Below are 20,360 nucleotides of genomic sequence, written 5' to 3' on the forward strand. Positions count from 1 at the left end.
CCGTACCCCAACAAGTACATGACAATGACCGAGATAACAGAGAGAAAATATGTTTACAGATGCTTATTGTGCAACCCCAGATTAAATTGCTTTTAACTTCGAAGACATCAGACACAAATTTGAGGACACATATTCAGGTGATTCCCAAATACACAACCATCACAATTCAGTCTTCAAACACAAACTCATCACTTTCTAGCTATATTTTTTCTATCTGTTGGTTATATTTAAAGAATTTCCAACTTATGATTTTTTTTGAGCAGTGTAGAGTAGCACTTGTTATTTGCTGTTTCTCCCATCACAAATGGAGACATGGTTTCATGTTTACATGGCACAATACGCAATGCAAAATGTAAAAACACAGTATAAGTCATTATAATCATTAATTATGTCCCCACTGGATGCAACAAATGCCACGTTTGTAATGGATTTCATTGGTTTTGTCTCTGCGATTTTTTTTGTAGTATTGTAGTATTAAGAAATACTTTTGACTATTAAACAATTCGATTTTCAAAGATCTTTGTAACCACTTTGCAAAAATAATACCTCTGTATCAATGTGATCACCTCCAGAAAATACAATGGTTAATGATATTCTGTTTAGGATAGACAATATGTATTAGCTTAGCTTTCTAAAACAAGCACAGTTGCAGATATAGTGATATATGTCTTGTCATTTACACTAAAAATATTGGCAAACAAATCTCCAAAACGAGGAATAAAACCTCAAATGTTCTCCTGCTCAGGCAGAGACCACAAGGGCTTGATGGATAATACAAACCAAGCAAACCAAGATTGAGAGTTGGGTTAGAGCACTTACACTATGTAAATTTGAGCAACCTGCATATCTGATTTAAATCAAACAAATGGATCCAGCATTGTGTTTGATCTCTTTGCCATCTTCTTAATCATTTTGTTCTAGCAAATATGTTGATAAATCTCAGCTGAGTTTTGCATAGAAGCTGTAGATCTCCATCTCCAACAACAAAAAATTCATTAAAAGTACTCATGATGGCATGAAACACTTAAAACCTAAAGCTATGTCAACATTATTCTGGATAAATTAGAAAATGCTTCATTTTCTTGATGTTTTTGCCTTTCTTCCACACTGAGACTAAGAGTTTTGTCAAGTAATAACTATGCTTTTTGAAGACGTTTTCCCAAGTGGATACATTTGAAAATGTAATAATATTGCTTAAGATACATTTAGATGAAGAATATTTACTCACAAAAGATGAAGACATTGGCATTATAGACTATTCAATGAATGGCGATTGAGTGCTGGTTGCAGGGCCGGCCCTAGCATTTTGGGGGCCCAAGATTTTCAAAAGATGCCCCCCTCTCATAACCACCCCCATCTCCCATTGTATTCATCTTACATTGATACTTTATTGTAAAGCAATGTTATTTTAGGAACATTCATGTGATATTATAGTTTTTATTAAAATATTTATTGAATTATATATATTGAATTAGTGAAATAGTAAAATTATATAAAATATATATTTTTTGAGTTAAATATAATAACCGTTGTTAAAAAATACCTGTCTTAATCATAATATGAAGATTTACTTAAGCATTTTAACAATAATTTAAAACTTTTAAAAATGTAAAAGCTTAACCATTGCTTTCAGAGAAATGTATGAACATTTTGTGACATTATTGCTTTAATAAAGCAATAACTCCTGGATAATGAAAAGTAAAGAGAATAATAATATATTATTATTATCAATAATAATACAGAATAATCTATTTTGGGGTGGCATTTGGGCTGCCTTGTTTTATTCCTGATTAAAATGTAAAAATGTAGTAATGTTTGAATAAAGATATTGTATATTTCAACATTTGTGTTATTTGATAAAGACCAAAGTGCTAAAAAATCAGAAGTTGGGCTTTGTGTGCAGGGGTAACCATGCTAACAGTCTATTTCTGCTGTTTCTTGTGATGCGGGAGAGAGGACTCAAAAGTGAGAATGCCGATTACAGTTCTTTATTTGAGACAGAGTCTTGACCACAGGTAATCCAACTTAAATGAGAGAGAAAAACGAACTGAAGAAACCCATAGACTGGGAAATAACTTGAACACAAAAACTCCTCTGTGGCAGGGAAGACCAGAGCACAGGCGAGGAACACAAACTCATGAAGAGGCTGATGAAGGGTGAGCTCCAAACAGGTAAGCTGTAGCAGCTCTTGGCAGGTAGGGTACTGTGGATGTATGATGAGCACGGAGTAATTCCAGCAGTGGTGGTAAAATAGTGACACACCCCGACAGGACAGGACAAAACATAAGAAAACGCACCTGTGACATCAAACAATCTGACAATAGGACAGGAGAGAAGAGGGTTAGAAAAAGCCAAGATAATGAGACAGGACACGGAACAGGTGGGGAGGAATGAGCCTACTGGAAAATGAGAACAGCTGTCAGTAATGAAATGGAGGGTGATGGGAAAAAGTGTGAGGGAGTGACCAGCAGAGGGAGACAGGATCATGACAGTATCATCCCCTCAATGAGTGCCTCCTGGCGCTCCCGAGGGGGAACTCTGTCGAGACCGGAGGCAATCATCAATGAGCGAGGGGTCCAAGATGTCCCAGGAGTAGACCCAACTTCTCTCCTCAGGACCATACCCCTCCTAATCGACCAGATACTGGTGTCCACGTCCCCGACGTCGCATGTCCAGGATCCTGCGGACAGTGTAGACAGGGAACTTTCAATCCGAACGGTGGTGAACGACAAACGAGGGGAAGAGTGGTTAACCGGCTTTATGCGAGAAATGTGAAATAAGGGGTGAATGATGGTGGTAGATTTAGTTTGACGGCGACAGGGTTAATGATCTTGACTATGCGGAACGGTCCGATAAAACGTGGTGCCAGTTTGCGAGACTCAGAATAGAGCGGAATATTGGAAGTGGAAAGCCACACTCTCTGACCCAAAACATAGCGAGGGCTCTTGACATGGGATCTATTGGCCACGACGCTCATGCGCTTTCTCGAATAACAAAGGGCGAATCTTACTCTTCTCCAGGTTCGTTTGCAGGAACTGATAAACATGTGAATGGATGGACCGTCAGTAATGGTCTCTTGAGACGAGAATGGAGGGTGTTGGTAACCCAGGCAACACTGAAATGGTGAGAGACCTGAGTCAGAAGATGGAAGAGAGTTATGAGCATATTCTGCCCAGGGGAGCTGTTCAGACCAGGACGCGGGATTGCAAAAGGCTAGACTGCAGAGGATGCGGGCTACGATTTGAATGGCTCGTTCTGCCTGACCTTTAGTCTGAAGGTGAAAACCCGAAGAGAGGCTGGCGGTGGCCCCAATAAGGCAACAGAACTCTCTCCAAAACTGTGAGGCGAATTGCGGACCCCTGCCGGACACGACATCGGTGGGTAGCCCATGAATCTTGAACATAGTATTAACCATATTCTGAGTAGTCTCCTTGGCAGAGGGGAGTTAAGCGAGTGGAATGAAGTGATGTGATTTAGAAAAACGGTCAACTATGGTCAGGATGACCGTATTACCGGCCGAGGGATGGAGACCAGTAATAAAATCGAGAGCTATATGTGACCAAGGGCGGGTGGGGATAGGTAGCGACCGCAAGAGACCAGCAGGTGGGGAATTACCTGCCTTAGTTTGGGCACAGACAGAACAGGTGGCGATAAAATGGCGCGTCACGGTTTAAGGTCGGCCACCAGAAGCATTGATGGATAAATGCAATAGTGCCCCGGACACTGGGGTGAGCGGTTAATTTGGAAGAATGAGCCCACTGAAGGACGGCTAGATGAGTAGGTACCAGGACAAAAAGACTGCCCCTAGGGTAGCCTTGCGGGGTGGCAACGCGAGAGAGCGTGCCTCACCTGTCTCTCGATTCCCCAAACCGTAGCACCCAACAAGCGCGAAGGGGGAATAATATCTTCCTGGGGTGTAGTGGAGGATGAGGGATCGAAGAGATGGGACAATGTGTCGGGTTTGACGTTCTTAGAGCCAGGGCGGTAAGAGATGACAAAATCAAAACGAGTAAAAAATGGTGCCCACCAAGCCTGATGCCGATTCATTCTCTTTGCGGAGCAGATGTATTCCAAATTACGATGGTCAGTCCAAACGACAAAAGGGACAGTGGAGCCCTCTAACAGTTCACAATTACTGACATCATAATTATGCTCCGCGGGGGAGAGATGATGGGAAAAGTAGGCGAATTGGTGTATCTTGATGATAGCACAATCGTACGGGTGGTAAGGGGGAAGTGAACTGAAAACCTCTCGCAAATTGTGATACTCCTCCGGTACACCAGACAAATCTCCTGCCTCCTCCTGAAACACAGAGACCGAAGACAAAGGGGAAACAGCAGAGACTAAACACTCAACATGACATGACAATTTCCAAGACAAGATAGATCCCTTAGCCCAATCAATTTGAGGGTTATGGAGCTTAAGCCAAGGATGGCCTAGAACAACCGGAGTGAAAGGAGAACGAAAAATAAAAAAGGATATTGTCTCTCTGTGGTTGCCGGAAATGGTAAGATTCAATGGATTAGTCTCTTTCTGTACTCTAGGTAGGGAGCTGCCATCAAGGGCAAAAAGAGGAGTGGAGTCTCTTAAGTGTGTGAGAGGAATACCGTGCTGAAGCACCCACTCCTCATCCACAAAGTTTCCCTCAGCTCCAGAGTCGATCAGGACAGAGCAAAAGACTGACGACCCAGCCCAATGGAGTTGCGCCGGAAGTGTAGTACAGGTACTAGAAGGGATGCTCTTGGTGGTAGCGCTCGCCAGTAACCCTCCGCCTACTGGCGAGCACTGGCTTTTACCGGACATGCAGAAACAAAGTGCTTGGAGCTGGCACAGTACATGCAGAGACGATTCAAAATCCTCCTGTCAAACTCCTTAGAAGAGATCCGCAGACCACCCAGCTGCATCGGCTCTGTCTCCTGGGCCGTGGTTGGGGGAATGGAGTTGGCAGGGGGTGAGGAAAAGAGAGCATCCTCAAGGCTGTAAGCCAAGTGGGGATCTCGCCGATGAGGACTTTATTTACTCACCACATCTAAAACTGCATACATAATGAACTCTAAATTAATATTTATTGGTGTCCTTGGATTAATAACTGGCTGCACTTCAGATTTGTTGAAGACACTCTTTAAGTGCTTGTAGGAGAGACTCGGCGGTTGGCTGGGAGCAGTTTATAGGGTGTGCATATTTCATGAAAGCAGATGTGAGATGGGTTCAGAAGAGAGTACAAAGATACTGACGAAAGATACAAGCTACATACATGCTTATTAAACCAAAAAGATGGAATACAGTCCTAGAGACTACGAGCACCATGCTCTTTTGAATGAGTTGTTCATATTTCTGACTTATTGAACTCATTTTTACATTGCACGATGAAGCAGATGAAGACAGTTGTAGAAGATTGCAAGTTCATTGTCTAGGCTGCAATGACAAACAAACATTTGTTTCTGAATTCACAACACGACCAAATCTCTAATAAATCAACAAGTAGGTTTCTTGACCATATTTAGACCTTTTGATTTGATTCATCAACAGTCTGATCAGACCTGACCTACATGAATATCTCCTTCAGCGTTATATCTACAAAATGCCATTAATTAGATTAAATACAAGTTTATTTATATAGTGCTTTTCAAAATACAAATTGTTGCAAAGCAACTTTTCAGGAAACTAATTTTCTACAATATTTAGTAGTTGTGTGAGGAAAAGACGACCAGGAGTGAGAGGACAAATGCCAAGGATCTGACAATACAAGATGGGGAAGCACACATGATATAGGGACACAAATGAGCCACAGCTGGAACTGATAGTTCGTTACGCTATTCAGACACGTCCACTCATGGCGCACACAACAGTAAACATAGCACAGATGACACTGTGACAAGTAGCTTATCAGTAGTAACTGTCAGTTAATGTACATATAGCAGAAATGTCTGGGGGAAAAAATAAAGGCGTAATCAAACAGAAGACGAACACTATTAACACTATTATTAACAACAATTATTATATGATGTAATCAAACTTATAGCAAAATTGGGTAGTTCTATATGTTGTTTCAGGTTTGGCATCATCTGAGGTCCTCTGAGGGGTTGGCCTCATCTCTTCTCAGGTGTTCTGGATCCAGACTGAAGCTTGTGTAAATCCTATTTAGTCAAAAACAGAGAAACAGATAGAGACATAATGAGCACAGCTGCTGTTCCAACCAAGCAAAATAGATTTGTTTAACCCAAGCTAAAGAATAATAATGTGCATTTGATCAGATATAACTGCAGTACAAGATTATGAGATGTATTATTTGAATGCTTGGCAAAAGAAATGCGTTTTTAATCTAGGTTTTAAAAGAGAGTGTGTGTCTGAAGCCTGAACATTATCAGGAAGGCTATTCCAATGTTTGGGAGACAAATGTGAAAAAGCTCTACCTCCTTTAATGTATTTGCTATCCTAGGAACTACCAAAAGTCCAGTGTTTTGTGACCTTAGGGAGCGTGATGGATTGTAACGTGGTAGAAGGCTAGTTAGGTACACAGGAGCTAAAGCATTAAGGGCATTTTAGGTAAGTAATAATATTTTGTAACTGATACGAAACGTACTAGGTGCAATAGGTGCCTCTCCAGAGACTGTAGAATTGCGGTAATATGATCATATTTTCTTGACCTGGTAAGGAATCTAGCTGCTGCATTTTGGACTACCTGTATCATTTTTATTAAAGATGCAGGACAACCACCTAGAAGTGTATTACAATAGTCCAGTCTAGAGGTCATGAATGCATGAACTAGCTTTTCTGCATCAGAAACAGATAACATGTTTCGTAGCTTGACTATGTTTCTACGATGGAAGAATGCAGGTTTTGTAACATGGGAAATATGATTTTAGAAAAACAAGTTGTTGTCTAATAACACACCCTGATTTTTGACTGTAGAGGAAGTAACAGTACAACTGTCTAGTTACAAATTGTAACCCAGGAGATTCTGTGTACTGTTTTTTGGTCCAATTAGTACTATCTCTGTTCCCTTTCAGTCGGTCACGTTCGACGTTACGAATGGGATCTCGCCCGAGAGCCCAATCATCTTCGAGTGGTACAAAACGAGCCAATGGTACACAAAGTACCTTGGTCTGCGGAATTTGCATCGCGAGCTCCGCCCCGCAGAGCGGGTATATAAGGAGCAACATGAGCAACTCGCATTCAAGCTTTCGCTTCGGAGCTGAGCACATCGCTTGCTGCAATCACCGGAGTGTTTACAAGCAAGAGCTGATGTTGGTGTGACGGCGCGATTCAGCGGTTTGTCTGGGTTTCCTGCGACAGCTCCCGCGTTCCCCTGAGCGCTTCAACACCTCTAAAAGAGACAAATTTCTCTCACAAAAGAGATACGGGCCGATTTGCGTCTTTTTAAAGATGTCATTTCGCCCATGTGTTTCTGGGTGCGGTCGATATGTCGCTCCCTGTGATGGTCACGATCGTTGTGTCAGGTGTCTGAGCTTCCATTGCGGGGACATGACCATCTCGGCGTTGAGATCGAGACTCGATTACCTTAAAAGGTATAGAGTCCCATCTGCCACACCCCGTTCTAGCTTTTCTTCTCGTAAGAGGGCTACTTCGGCTGGTGGCCAGGGTGATCTGAGGGTTACCGTGTGGGCTTCCCCGACGAGCGAACCTCCTCGGGCCACACCCCCCTCACATACACTGCAGCCGGTCGAGTTCCCGGATCGGAGTTTGCTGGACCCTCTCAGGCTCCTGACATCTCATACGGGGCTCGCGAAGAGGACCGTATGTCGATCGCCACATCACAAGGCGGGCTTGAGTCCTCGGGAGATGAGGGTTCGGCTGCGTTGCCTCCCTCGGGAGTGCCAGCGTTGTCCGAGTCCGATCCCGAGCTGACGGCCGTGCTTTCCCGGGCAGCGGAGAGCATCGGGCTTGAGTGGAATCCTCTGCCCTGTCCCGAGCGCTCGAGGCTGGATGATTGGTTCCTGGGGGCTACTCATGCGGATCGCCAGCACCCCCCTCTGGTTCCTTTCTTCCCGGAAGTGCACCAGGAAGTAACTAGTTCATGGAAGGCACCTTTAACTGCCCCGAAACCCTTCTGGTTCTTCCTCCGCCTTCACTGCCCTCGATGGTGGGGCGGCAAAGGGGTATGCTGGGATTCCCCCGGTGGAGCGTTCTGTTGCGATGCAACTGTGTCCACAGAGCGCCTCCACTTGATGTGGTGGTCCCAAGCTGCCCTCCAAGGCCTGTAAGTTCTCATCCACGATTGTGTCCAAGGCTTACAGAGCTGCGGGCCAGGCCGCTTCTGCCCTGCATGCCATGGCCTCACTTCAGGTCTATCAGGCCAAGCTGCTCCGGCAGGTGCTGACCCAGGGGTTTTGCAGGAGGCGCGCACTGTTACCGACCTCACTCTCCGGGCGACGAAGGTCACTGCGCGCTCCTTGGGTCAGGTGATGTCCACTTTGGTGGTCCAGGAGCGCCACCTATGGCTGGAACCTGGCAGACATGAGGGAGTCTGATCGGGCTCAGCTTTCTTGCCGCTCTCGTTCTCCTCTCCCCTTGCCAGTTTCCATGCAAAGACGGCTCAAGAACGCTTCGCCTTCTCATGCCCTCTTTGTCACTTGGAGTCAGACGAGTGCCGCACTCTGCCCCCGCCAAGGGACGCTATGCCTCCCATGCCGGGGCTGTCTGCTCCACCATGCTGCTCCACTGTGGGTACGCCTGTAGTCCCCATGACCCCGCTGGTTTGGTTCCTGGGAGCCTGGCTAGAGCTCCCCAGGCCTTCCCGCTGGCTCATCCGGACACTCAGGCTCGGCTACGCGATTCAGTTCGCCCGGCGTCCCCCCAGGTTTCGGAGTGTCCATGCGACAATGGTGGGCAAAGATGCCCCTGTCATGCGCGCAGAGGTCGCGACCCTGCTGGCAAAGGGCGTGATAGAGCCGGTCCCTCCAGCCGACATGAAGTGCGGCTTTTACAGCCCTTCATAGTACCTAAGAAGACAGGTGGGTTACGGCCAATCCTGGACCTGCGTGCCTTGAACCGAGCTCTGCACAGACTCCCATTCAAGATGCTAACGCCCAAGCGCATTTTCGAATGCATTCGTCCGATGGATTGGTTTGCAGTGATCGACCTGAAGGACGCGTACTTTCATGTCTCCATTCTTCCTCGACACAGACCGTTTCTTCGGTTTGCTTTCGAGGGGCAGGCATAGGGGTTGGCCCTGTCTCCCCGCGTCTTTACGAAGATCGCGGAGGGAGCCCTGGCTCCTCTCAGGGAAAAAAGTGTCCGTATCCTCAACTACCTCAACGACTGGCTGATCCTAGCTCACTCTTGAGAGCGGTTGTGCGAGGACAGGGATCTGGTGCTCAGACACCTCGCCCGACTGGGTCTTCAGGTCAACTGGGAAAAGAGCAGACTCTCCCCTGTGCAGAGGATCTCTTTTCTCGGTATGGAAATAGACTCGGTCGCCATGTTCGCGCAGCTTACGAACGAGCGCGCGCAGTCACTGTTGTATTGCCTGAGACAAGTGGAGGGCAAGAGAGCGGTTCCACTGAAACTGTTTCAGAGGCTCCTGGGGCATATGGCGTCCGTGGCGGCAGTCATTCCGCTCGGGCTCCTCCATATGAGACCGCTTCAGCACTGGCTTCACGACCGAGTCCCGAGATGGGCATGGCAACAGGGCACGCTCCGAGTGACCATCAATCCGGCCTGCCACCGATACTTCACCCCGTGGTTGGACCCCTCGTTTCTACGGGCCGGCGTGCCCCTAGAACCGGTGGCCAGACATGTTGTTGTATCAACAGATGCCTCTTCCACGGGCTGGGGTGCCATGTGCAACGGGCATGCTGCGTCAGGCTCCTGGACAGGACCGCGACTTCAGTGGCATGTCGATTGCCTCGAGTTGCTAGCAGTACGTCTTGCTCTGCACCGCTTCAGGGCCCTGCTGAAGGACAAGCACGTTCTGGTCCGTACGGACAACACTGCGACCGTGGCGTACATCAACCGTCAGGGTGGTCTACGCTCCCGCCGCATGACGCAACTCGCTCGCCAGCTCCTCCTGTGGAGTCACAAGCATCTGAGGTCGCTTCGTGCCATTCACATTCCAGGCAGGCTCAATCATGCAGCCGACGAGCTCTCATGACAGCAGTCTCGCCCCGGGGAATGGAGACTCCACCCCCAGTTGGTTCAGCTGATTTGGGAACATTTCGGAGATGCTCAGGTAGACCTGTTTGCTTCTCCAGAAAATTCCCACTGCCAGTTGTTTTACTCCCTGACCGAGGGCACCCTCGGCACGGACGCCCTGGCACACAGCTGGCCACTGGGCCTGCGCAAGTATGCATTTCCCCCAGTGAGCCTTCTTGCACAGACGTTGTGCAAGATCAGGGAGGACGAGGAGCAGGTCCTCATGGTTGCGCCTTTTTGGCCCGGCCGGACCTGGTTCCCCGAACTTGTACTCCTCGCGACAGCCCCTCCCTGGCCAATTCCTCTGAGGAAGGACCTTCTTTCTCAGAGACGGGGCACCCTCTGGCACCCACGTCCCAATATGTGGAACCTACATATGTGGGTTCTGGACGGGTCACGGAAGGTTTAGGTACCTTGCCACCACAGGTGGTAGCTACCATCACTTCAGCTAGAGCCATGTCCACCAGACATGCCTATGCTTTGAAGTGGAACCTCTTCGTCACTTGGTGTTCTTCACGGCGTGAGGACCCCAAGAAATGCCCGAATGGGTCAGTGCTTTCCTTTCTTCAGGAGGGGTTGGAACGAAGGCTGTCTCCTTCCACCCTCAAGGTCTATGTGGCTGCCATTTCGGCTCACCATGACCCTGTTGAAGGTAAGTCTCTTGGAAGGCACGATCTGATCATCAGGTTCCTGAGAAGAGCAAGGAGGCTCAATCCGCCTCGCCCTCAAGGAGTCCCCTCTTGGGACCTCGCAGTGGTTCTATCAGCACTGCAGAGAGCTCCCTTCAAACCCTTGCTCTCAGTAGAGCTAAAGTTTTTATCTTTGGGCCTGGGTACGTGCCCAAAGTTCCCACCACTTCTTTTAGGGATCAGGAAACTTCCACCCTGCGGGCTGGGTACCTCAGAGTTCTTATGTATCACCACCTTGGTAGATACCTGCCTTCTGTAAGTCCTCCCTCGGGCAGGCAGCCTGCTAGCATATGTCCAGCTGGAATATGCTACCCAGTGTATTCTGTGCGAGCTATAGGCCCTCACTCGTGCTGGCCTCACGACAGGGTGCTCGCGTTGCTCCTTAAATACCCGCTCTGCGGGGCGGAGCTCGCGATGCAAATTCCGCAGACCAAGGTACTTTGTGTACCATTGGTTTGTTTTGTACCACTCGAAGGTGATTGGGCTCTTGGGCGAGATCCCATTCGTAACGTCTCCATTCCCTCCTTCAGGGAACGAGGGTTACATACGTAACCAAGACGTTTTATCCAAGTTTAATAGGAGAAAATGATTGGTCATCCAATCTTTTACATCTTTTACACACTCTGTTAGCTTAGATAATTTAAAAGTTTCATCTGGTCTTGTTGAAATATATAGTTGAGTATCATCAGCATAACAGTGGAAACTAATATCATATTTTCTAATAATTTTATTGTAAATTGTGGAGGACCTAGGACAGATCCTTGTGGCACTCAATGTTATACTGGTAAAAACTGAGATGACCCCCATTTAAATAAACAAAATGGTAGCGATCGGACAGGAAGGAACTAACCATCTTAGAGCCTACCCTGTATAGTTTTGTAATCGATCTATGAGTATGTCAAGATCTATGGTGTCGAACGCAGCACTAAGATCAAGTAAAACTATCAATGAGATGCAGCCTTGATCTGACGCATGTGCTATGGTGGGGCCTGAAACCTGAATGAAATCTTCATACAGACCTAAAGATAAGTTAATAATATTCTGCTACAGATTACAACTCTTTCAGTAATTTAGATGGTATAGGATCTAATAAACATGTTGTTGGTTTAGATACAGTGATACGTTTATTTAGCTCTTCCTGTCCTATAGTTGTAAAGCACTGCAGTTTGTCTTTGATGGATGGATGAAACTGAAGTATTAGATATGGTAGAATCTAAATTTGTCATTGTATTTCTGATGTTATCTATTTTATCAGTGAAGAAATTGGCATTGCTATTAAACTGTGAGGGACTATTTAGATAAGGTGACATTTGGTTATTTGTTAATCTAGCCACTGTGCTAAATAAAAACCTTGGATTGTTTTGGTTATTTTCTATGAGTTTGTGGACATGCTCGGCCCTGGCAGTTTTTAGAGCCTGTCTATAGCTGGACATACTGTTTTTCCATGCAATTGTAAAAAAAAATGTTTCCATTTGCGCTCAAGACTACGAGCTCTTTCTTGAGAGAGAGGGTATTACTATTATACCATGGCACAGTACGATTTTCTCTAACCTTTTTCAAATTATTTGGGGCAACAGCTTCTAATGTATTAGAGAAAATAGTGCCCATATTGCCAGTCATTTTGTCCAGTTCATGTGTATGGTACACATAGCAGTTGAGATAAATCAGGCAGGTTATTTGTGAATCTGTCTTTGGTGGCTGGAACAATAGTTCTGCCCAGACGGTAAAGCTGAGACATATAGTTAATATCAGTGATACGCAGCATGCACGATACAAGGAAATGGTCTGTAACATCATCACTTGGAGGTACGATATCTATTTCAGTAAGATCGATTGCATGCAATATAATTAAATCTAGTGTATGATTTAAATAAGTGGGCCCATTGACATTTTGCTTAACTCCAAAAGAGTTTATTATGTCAGTAAACGCAAGTCCTAATGCATCATTTGTATTATCAACGTGAATATTAAAATCTCAGACGATTAGCGCTTTATTAACTGTAACCAGAAGGTCTGAGAGGAAATCTGCTAATTCTTTTAGGCATTCTGTATACGGACCCGGTGGTCTATACACAGTAGCCAGAGCAAGAGATACAATAGATAGCAGAAGTTTTTCGAATGAGTTAAACCTGTATCCTGTTCTCTGGATAACATTGAGAATATCACTATATATTGTTGCAAGACCTCCCCCACGACCAGTCTGACAGGGCTCATGCTTATAACAGTAGTTTGGTGGAGTAGACTCATTTAGATCAATCTAATCATTTGGTTTCAGTCAAGCATTGTACATCAAAACTATTATCTGTGATCATATAATTTACAATAACTGCTTTGTTTAGAAGCCCAAACTTTAGTTAATCATTTTTTTAAAGACATACAGTACATACAATGCCCTTTGTGAGTAAAACAAATGTTACAAATTATAAGAATAATAATCTTAATGGAATGATAAAAAGCAAAACATTTATTTCCAGAATGAAATTTAATAAAGAAAATGATTAATTATAATTTCAAAATATGTTTATTTTTGTACAGAAGACAGCAGTAAATTGCAAATGATGTAACTCTCTGATAGTATCTATAATACTTTGCAACTGTCTTCAAATTATGTTTTAACATTTTGCCATTATTATATACAGTAATACTGTAATCTTTGTAAGTGTTTTTTATTTCTGGCAGCCTAAATTCTACAATTCAAAATTCATGCATCAAAAGGTTTAAACACAACAATTCTCTGCTTAATCATAAATTTAGAAAAAATCTATAGCAAAACCATTGCAGCAAAACCATAACCTAACCCAGCCTTTTTGTCAATTGCTGAATCTTACCTTGAATGTTGACAGAAGTTCTATATCCATTAAGTTCAATGTTGTGAGTTATTGGGCCCCAGAGATTTTCATTTCTGAATAATTTCTCAGTTTGACAGGTAATGTGTTAGAATCGTGGGTATGTATCCTAAATACAAATAACTGATTTGTTTAAGCAAATTAGTCATCCACCTAGTGCTGACATGCAACAGTGAACACTTTGCAAAACTCAAAATTTTACTTCTAAACCTTCTGGAAATCTCAGACATTGGAGGCACAAGCCCAACATGCAAAATATGAAATGTGTATCAAAATAAATGTGGTGGCAACTGGGATCTTTGAGGTTGAGCATACTTTTGCATACTGAGGTTAAGAAACGTGGCATTGTCTAAAACTGTGGTATAGATATAACATTAATATTGCATGGTGTGACACAAAATACAGAAGTCATCCTCTTGTAGGTCTCCCTCTTCATCAAATTTCCATTTGATTTTTACACAGTTTCCAGATTAATGAAACACCAGTTACCATACACTCGCAGTATACAAACATTAGAAGCACTTCAGAACAGTGTTTTACACATAAGTTGATCTCATTATCGTTGTATAATTTTGTTTTATTTTTGAATACTTTCTCTGCTTTTTCAGATAATGTCACACTTTTCTCTTTTTAGAAGATTTAATGGTGGGAATTGTATTGGAAACTGAGTAGATCAAATCAAAATGCAGAAAACCAGGTGAGAAAAAAATAAACCATTTCATAGGGCCCTAATCATATAATTTTTGTTAAACTTTTATTAAATTGATGTGAAAATGTATAAGTTTCATGATTTTAATTAATTAGACTTGCTTTATTAATAATTGATTAATACACTTTAGTTTAACTTTTAAAAAGTGATGGAGAATAATTTAAATGGAAAAACAGAATCCAGAAAAATGTAATGGAATTTTGAAATAAATAAAATGGTATTTAGGAAAAAATTTAACTGATTTCATAGGGCCCTATTAGAGTGTGGTAATTTCAACATTTACTATTACTGTTATTATTATTATTATCATCATCATTACTTTTATTATTACTACTACTACTACTGTTAGTATGGTTCGGTCTGTTTTTGTTTTTGTAAATAAAGCACTATTATTATTTTTTTCAGTATCCATTGTAATTGCTATCGGTTAATTAATTGGTATTGGCCAGTGTGGTCCAACCTAGTCATCGGTATCAGCAAAATCCAATATCGGGCGACCTCTACCTCAACCCATTTCCCAGCAGAACATTGGTCAGAGCACAAAACTACATCTGCTGATCTGTTTTCTTTCCATAGCGCATCTGCTGTCATCTCTTTCCAAGATAAACAACACTCATGCAACGGAAATCCACTTGATCTAAAAGAAAATGTGATTTATCAGACCAAGCAACCTTGATCTTCTATTTCTGTTTTCTATTTTCTATAGTCCAGTGGCTATTCAGCCCCATATACAGCAAACTGCAATTGACTGTGTTCTGACACCTTTTTATCATGGCTACCATTAAGTTTAATAAGCTACAGTAGCTCTTCTGTGTGATCGGACCTGATGGGCTAGCCTTCACTCCCCATGTTCATCAGTGAGCCTTGGGCATCCATGACCCTGATACTGGTTAACCAGTTGTGCATTTTGGAGATGCTTTGACCCAGTCATCTAATCATCACTATTTCTCAATGTCACTGAGCTTTTTCTAATTTTTTCCTGCTTTCAGAACATGTAATTCAAGGACTGACCATTCACTTGCTGCCCGAAATGTCTTACCTCAGGACAGGTCCTGTTGTATAATCATTATTATTCACTTAACATTTCGTTGGTTTTAATAGTGTAATGTTTTAATGGCTGATCAGTGAGCACAGCACTCATAGACTTTTAGAAGGTTTTATTTTACTGTAAAAATGCAGTTTTATTGTACCAGTACAGCCAAAATACCAAAATAGTGATGAAACACAGGTAGTGTTTAAAAGTTACAGAGCATGTCTTTTATTACCAAACATATTTGTGATAAAATTTGAGTGAATGTCAAATGTGTTAACAATTCAGGTGGTGTTTCATGAGACACACAAGACATAAATATAATATTAATTAGCTTTTTTCTTGGCAGTGAGATTCTGATTGTTCCACATTTATCAGGAACCCAGCTCAAACCTTCAATATTCCAAAACTACAAACAAATACATTTACAAGTGGGAGGAAATAGTATCGAGGGGGTGGATATGTGTGGGTTTAGGCGTGGAAATGGGATCCAGGGGGTGGAGATGGGTAGGTTTAGGGGCAGAAGTGGGATCCAGGGGGTGGAGATGGGTAGGTTTAGGAGTGGAAGTGGGATCCAGGGGGTGGAGATGGCTAGGTTTAGGAGTGGAAGTGGGATCCAGGGGGTGGAGATGGGTAGATTTAGGGTTGGAAATGGAATATAAGGGGGTGGAAATGGGATCCATAGTGTGGAGATTGGTAGGTTTAGTGGTCGAAATGGGATCCAGGAGGTGGAGATGGGTAGGTTTAGGTGCGGAAATTGGATCTACGGGGTGGAGATGGGTAGGTATCTACGTGTGGTCTTTAGAGCAAAGCTACAGCCGTCGCTTTTCTTTAGACTGTTAAAAGAAGCTGGAAATAAGATAAATAAATAAATAATATTAATAATCATACAGTTTCATGATGTCTTTGGGGATTCAAATAAAGGCTCAAACTATATGTTTCATTCTCCGAGAAGCAAACAACATGCAAGGTAAAAAATATGTGGGGTAAATCCCACAATGCAAATATGGTGGTTTCTGTGTTTTTCTTTTGAATGATAAAATGAATAACTGGCACGAAATAAGAATTTATTTACACATTTTAATGGAACAATAAATATTATAAATCAGCAATAATAAAACCATCTTGAAGTGTTGAAGACCCTCAACTGATTCCCAGCGTTTACAATGACACCATGTAGGAGATGGACATGAAAAAGTTAACACAAAATCACACAACAAGAGTCACTGTGGACCAAATTCACAAATACATAAATAAATAAATAAAGTGGATATGTTAATACGTATTCAAGGCCCACTAACAAATGAGGCCTTTCATGGTAATCATAGTTTACATGTTTCATAATATAAATGTCGCTGGCACTGTATTATACATTTTTATATTCATATTTCATATATTTCATATTCATTTATAACATTTCTTCATGAAGTTTGACATGCTGAATACAAAAATCATGTTTTGTGATTTGTTAACTGTGATCAAATTTTTTTATTTATTTATACAAGCTAATCTGTTATTACTCATTCATAAAAATGACATGGTACATGCCAAGCTATCCCGCAGCATCAGAGAGGCTAAGAGACAGTACTCCAGGTGTCAGAACAGATAAGAACCCAAGAGCAGATGAGGCTGAAAAAGTCAGTTTTATTAACAGAAGGATGGCGATGGCCTAATGTCCCCAAAAAATGGCACAGTCCTTAGCATTCGACTGCACAGCGTACAGGAAAGCGATCAGCCTCCGTGAGCACCAGGATTTAAGAGGGCAACGAATCCGAGACAGGAGACAGGAGAATGGTTGAGCAAACGGGTGGTCAAGTGAGGTGCAGACAGGGCTGAGAATTGCGGGCAGCAACGGGGTCGAAAACAGGCCAGGTCGAGAACCAGATGAACAGTCCGAGATACTCTGAGGGCAAAACACGCATTACACCAACTGGGCAGACAACCAAACTAGCGCTCAGAACTGAGAGGAGAGACAGAACGGATCTGAAGCTGAAAATGCTAAATAATCACAGAACACACTGACAAAGAGTACAGAAATCAAGCAGAATAAATAGGTTGAGTAACGAGATAAAGGGAACAGGCGCATCAGAAAGCCGCAGCATAATTTGCTAAATGGGATCAACTGGCGCTATGGCGAAGGGGATGGAAACCAGAGAAAATAGATTAAAATAAATGAGAGAGAAAAAACAGGAAACAAAATGAATGAAACGATAGAAAAAAAGAGCTGAAATGAAAAAATAAAGAGAGAAAATAAAGACAAAAAAGGACCGATCATAACAGAGTCCTGACAGTACCCCCTCCCCCAGGAGTGCCTCACGGTGCACCTGAGGTAGAAGGACCACGTTGGTGAAACTCGTCGATGAGCGAGTGGTCCAGGACATCCCGAGCTGGGACCCAACATCTTTCTTCCGTACCATACCCCTCCCAGTCCACTAGGTACTGGTGTTCCCGCCCATGATGTCTGGAGTCTAAGATTCTCCTAACCTTATAAGCAGGAGAACGTCAACTATAACGGGAGGGGGAGCGTGACAAGGGAAGACACAGTAGGGGAATGGGGAGAATGCAAGACAGGCTTTACTTTAAAACACATAAAAAACAGGGTGCACACAGTGAAGAGAATTAGGCAACCGAAGACGGACCATCGTTGATGACCTTGGAAAATTAGGTATGGCCCAACAAACTTAGGTGGCAATTTTCGCGATAGGACCCTCAGTGGCAAATCTTTGGTGGACAGCCATACGTGCTGTCCGCAGACTTAATGAAGCGTCAACCTACGGTGATGGTACGCGGTGGTCTTAGAGTGTCCACTAGCTCGGATAAGCGCCTCCCTAGGCCCTCATCCAGGGACAGCGGCCTAGGTGCCCTGGGAAGAAAACAGTGGGGGTTGATAACCTAGACTACACATGAATGGGGACATACCTGTTGCCGACACCAGTAACGAGTTGTGAGCATATTCTGCCCACGTCAGTTGATGACTCCAGGAAGAGGGGTTATGGGATTCCAGGCAGCGAAGCATCCGACCGAGATCCTGGTTGGTGCGCTCGGTCTGTGAAAGGAACTCGGGCCCACTGTCACAAACCATGTCCTCCGTAAGGTCGTGGATCCAGAAGATGTGATCAATGACCACCCAGGCCATTTCTTTAGCCAAGGGGAGTTTGGGAATGGGAATGAAGTGGACCGCTTTGGAAAAGCAATCCACTATGGTTTGAATCACCGTATTACCACTGGATGGAGGTAGACCAAAAACTAAATCGGGCACGATGAGCAGACCCGTGGGACACGCCGTGGACACACTGACTCCCTACGCTCATCTGACGAGCTCCTTGATTCCCCAGGTAAGCACCCACAGCACACAACTCTGAGGAACTATAGTGTCGGGAGGCAGGTCGCCTGGAGAAACTAAAAGACGAGACAGCTAGTCGGGTTTATTGTTCTTGGACCTGGGTCAGTAAAAAAGGGTGAAGTCAAAGCGCCCAAAGAAGAGCACGCACCGAGCCTGTCTGGTGTTTAGCCGTCGTGCCAACCGGATGTATTCCAGGTTCTTGTGGTCAGTCCACACCAGAAATGGAATGGCCGCTTCCTCCAGCCAGTGACGCCATTCCCCCAAGGCCAGTCAAACAGCCAACAACTCGTGATCCCCAATGTCGTAGTTTCATTCTGCGGGAGACAAATGGTGTGAGAAAAAGGCACATGGATGTATTTTATTTTCTAGACGAGATACCTGGGAGAGTACAGCACCGACACCAACCTCTGACGCATTCAACTCCACCACGAACTGCCGGAAAGGATCCGAAGTCAACAGGATGGTAGCTGAGTTGAATCTACATTTTAATTCACTGAACGCTGCCTGAGTGTCCGCTGACCAACTGAAACTGACTTTGGTGGAGGTTTACATGGTCAAAGGGGCCACCACATGCCCGAAGTTCCTGATGATTCGCAGATAAAAATTGGCGAAACCCAGGAACTGCTGTAACGCCTTACGGGAATCAGGCACCTGCCATTCGGAGACGGCTCTCACCTTCGCAGGGTCCATGCGAAGACAGGAAAAACAGGATCAGCTAGTGCTAGGGCGAAGGGGATGGAAACCCGAGAAAATAGATTAAAATAAATAAGAGTGAAAAAATGGGAACCAAAATTAATGAAACTTTAGAAAAATGAGCTGAAATGAAAAAAATAAATAAAGAGAGAAAAATAAAGGAAAAAAAGGACCGATCACACCCGAGTCCTGACACAAGGAGGATAATATTGTACATATTGTACCCAGATGAGCAGTAAACTCAATGTTTATTCATTTTTGGGGAAAACATCTTAAGTTGTCACTTATGTATGTAAACCACATTAATTCTCCTAAGAGCAATACAAAAGTCCCAAACCTCCCCAGTAGAGGTCACTCAGAACTCATAAACACAAATGTCAGGAGTCCAGAGGTCTTTGACAGGAAGAGAGATCTTCGTAATGTCGTCACAGGCTTCTGGATCCCAAATCAGGAACTCATGGAACCAGTACTGTAACGAAACAAGATTGAAGAACAGGATTTCAAAATATTCAGGTGATCATTCAAACATCTCTTAGTGTTCATGCACCAAACCTACCAGCCTGAGCCAGAGAAATGTGGTGATATTGTGTTTTTTCATTCTGCAAAACAGAATAAGCATCAGATGTTTAGACACAAGTACAGTTTACACAACCAGAGACATACCGTTGGTCCTGCACTGACTCACCACTCCCAAAATGGCATAGAGAGTGAAGGAGATGTTGGTTATGGTGGGGCTACTGAGATTGACAGAAGGTCTGAAGGACTTCTTGTCAATGACGTCCTGCAGAGAGTCGTAGGTGGGTCCACTTTGTCCTTCTTCACATTGGAGCATATTTGCCAGACACGACACTTAACATGACCATAAACCAGGGAAACTTGCTTAGCGGCTTCTTTG

The 20,360-nt window shown here is 43.9% G+C and overlaps 1 long non-coding RNA gene across 1 annotated transcript in view; it reads right to left on the minus strand.

The window, feature by feature from the left end:
- Window positions 1–5,228: 5,228 nt before the first annotated feature.
- Window positions 5,229–20,360, minus strand: part of LOC113065170 (uncharacterized) — a 38,171-nt gene continuing 23,039 nt past the window's right edge. Inside the window, exon 3 of the long non-coding RNA XR_003278944.1 lies at window positions 5,229–6,137. This is a non-coding gene — a long non-coding RNA (uncharacterized LOC113065170). The remainder of the gene's footprint in view (window positions 6,138–20,360) is intronic.

Source organism: Carassius auratus, chromosome 47 (assembly GCF_003368295.1).
Source record: "Carassius auratus strain Wakin chromosome 47, ASM336829v1, whole genome shotgun sequence".
Lineage (NCBI taxonomy): Eukaryota > Metazoa > Chordata > Actinopteri > Cypriniformes > Cyprinidae > Carassius > Carassius auratus.